Consider the following 2917-nt stretch of genomic DNA (forward strand, 5'->3'; position numbering starts at 1 on the left):
GCCTATAGGTGAAACCTCAAACCACATCAAAATAGTGAAATAGTTTTGACAAAACAAAACAGAACGTCCAAACGAAGCACTGTCCCTTCGAAACAGCAAAATAAAAGTTGAAACAAAATGGTGCTGTTTTGCATAGCCCTTCAGTGGCCAATACAAAGGCAGTTATTGACCAGGATACATGAGTGAGTGTAACAGAGAACAGGGTGTGCTCTGTTACTCAAAGGAGCATGAGCAAACAGCCAAGCAGCTTGCAGGTGACTGCACTCCTAATCAGGCACAATTACCTGATTGGGAACAGGGCCCAGCTGTTTATTATAACAGGGCTCTGAGCAGTGTAGCCAGCAGTCTGCTGTAATCAGTTAAGGAGAGAGTATCATGTGGCTGGAGTTGCTGCTCATAACATCTTGGAGGTACAGGGAAGCTGCTATGGGGATGGTGGAAGCTCTGATCCTGGGGCATAACCTAAAACTACACCGTGTTGGGGTTGGATGGTGTGGTGGGACTGCTGGTGGTGGGGCAGTCCTCAGGAAATGCCACACCTGTGCATCTGCAGTGAAGGGTGAGTATGGGGTGCCAGAAAGCCTCAGCCCCCACTGCCTTGTGGGTTATCCCATGGAGGGGAAAGGCTAGGGGAGCACACCCCAAAGACAAAGCAAAGGCTCAGCCTTGCAGTGAGGCCTGAGTTGTATAAAGGAGCCGAGTGTGAGGCTCCAGGAGAGTGGGGCCCTAGGTGTGAGTTCCTGGGGCAAGGGGATTAAAGGGATTGAGGCCCAGGATGAAGCCCCGGTACGGGGGTCCTGAGCTGGGCAGGGAGCCTGAGGAAAAGGGAGGGGCTGGGAGCCTTGATTGATTGAGAGCCCAGTGTGAGGGCATCGGAGTGAGAGTCCCATGGGGTGCAGGTCCCAGTGTGAGGGCAAGGGCTTCTAGGCTGGGTACTAGGCCACGGATGCCATCTGCGAGGCATGGGACGTTATGTAAGGGAAGGTTTGAAGCAGTGTATAGGCCCTTGGCATCAGGGCAAGTAAATGTGCAGTCTGCTGCTTTGTTATCAACTTCTAATTAATATAATCAAAAGTGTGGAAGGCAAGGTAGGCAGTTGGCTAGCCCTGAGACAAGTGGGTGGGCCAACAATGAGACTGGCCCCAGGACACCCACTTGTTACAGTGAGGTTCCTGAATTGTATAGGGACTAATGATGGGATATATGCCTCATCTTTGCCATCTAGACCAGGCCTAAAACTTCATTAACAGGAAGTTGAATATCTATTTCTCCATGATGCTTCCAGGTCTGACTGATTATCATCCTGGCAGGGTCAGCAATATTAATGTTGGGGGTCTAGAAAGGCACATGATACCCAGAGAGATATGAATGGTGGTGTGATTCCTCTTGTCATTCTGGGGGACTGAGTTTATATTCTGCTCCCTAAATTAATGAGGTCTCTTACTAGACATGTAGTTGAGAGAAAGAAGAGGTTTAACTAGCCCCTGAATAGGATGCCAGTGAAGCGCATGTTTTGAAGTCTTCAGGGGAAGTGGTGGTACTTCCTGATAAGAACAGATGTTTCTCCCCGTTCTGAGCCTTATGTGGTAAGTGCTAAAAGCTGAGGGCACTTATAAAACTAGGAACCAAATTACTTTCTTTATTGCTTTTTCTTGCTATGTGTGCACACACATACAAAATGGTACCACAGGTCATTATTTTATTCAGGTATCAAATCCCTGTGGTCTGGGGGTGATTTGGAAAATGCATGTGAAAGAAGAGCAAGATCCCACTTTCTTCTATAACACCCCGCTGCAGGGTGCTAACCACTGCCCGTGGCAATTTGTGGAACCCTGGGGGCACCAGCTAGGCCCGTCCTATTAGCGTAAAGGAACTAACGAGGACCCTCAGGATCCCAGTACGGGGATACCTCCTGTAACAGCACTCCAACAGAGTAGGTAACTATTTACAATATTTATTATGTACCGGCCCCCCTCCCACACACACTAATTTATATTCAGATATTTACATACATATGTATATATATTTGTATTTGTACACATACATTGCTATCTATTCTAAGGTTTAACTCATAACTCAGTTAACTTATGCAATAATACTATTGAACTCAAGGCTTATAGACATAATTTGGTAACAAATTTAATTTTGTAACAACCTATGTACACTTATAGGTAGATGATCGCACCCCCGGTAGGACTGATGTAAACACGCAAAATAGCAGTCTCTAGGTTCATAGTAGTTAGGGTCAGGAGGGACCTGAACAGATCATCTAGCCTGACCCCCTGCCACAGGCAGGAATGAATGCTGGGTTCACAAGACCCCAGACAGGTGATCATCCAACCTCCTCTTGAATTTGCCCAAGGTAGGGGTGAGGACCACTGGCCTGGAAAGCTGGTTCCAGATTTTGGCCACCCTAACTGTAAAAATATTGCCTTCTGATCTCTAACCTAAACCTATGCTCCATCAGCTTATTACCATTGTTCCTTGTCACCCCAGGTGGTGCTGGGGAGAAAAGGGCTCTACTTATTTGCTGTTGATTTCCCCTGATGAGTTTGAAGGCAGCCACCAGGTCCCCCTCAGCCTCCTCTTGCTGAGGCTGAACAGGTTCAGGTCCTTCAGTCTCTCCTCATAGGGCCTCTCCTGCTGCCCTCTCACCAAGCGGGTGGCCCTCCTCTGAACCCTCTGCAGGTTGGTCACATCCCTTTTGAAGTGCAGCGCCTAGTACTGGACACAGTACTCCAACTGCAGCTTAACCAAAGTCGCATAGAAGGGAAGTATCACCTCTCTGGACTGGCTTGAGATGCACCTTTGGATGCATGACAAGGTATGGCTGGCCTTGCTGGCTGTGGTCTGGCATTGGTGGCTCATGTTCGTCTTGGAGTCAATAATGACTCCAAGATCCCTTTCCGCCTCTGTG

At 48.1% G+C, this 2917-nt stretch overlaps 1 long non-coding RNA gene across 2 annotated transcripts in view; it reads left to right on the forward strand.

Annotated features, from left to right (window-relative positions):
* Positions 1-353: 353 nt before the first annotated feature.
* The window catches only part of LOC106722392, a 10208-nt gene continuing 7644 nt past the window's right edge, over positions 354-2917 (forward strand). The window contains exons 1-2 of one of the 2 annotated variants that reach the window (XR_001358335.2): positions 354-410; positions 1708-1937. This is a non-coding gene — a long non-coding RNA (uncharacterized LOC106722392). The remainder of the gene's footprint in view (positions 411-1707; positions 1938-2917) is intronic. The other variant, XR_001358336.2, reaches the window with a different exon arrangement.

Source organism: Alligator sinensis, unplaced genomic scaffold (assembly GCF_000455745.1).
Source record: "Alligator sinensis unplaced genomic scaffold, ASM45574v1 scaffold879_1, whole genome shotgun sequence".
In the NCBI taxonomy this organism is placed as follows: Eukaryota; Metazoa; Chordata; order Crocodylia; family Alligatoridae; genus Alligator; species Alligator sinensis.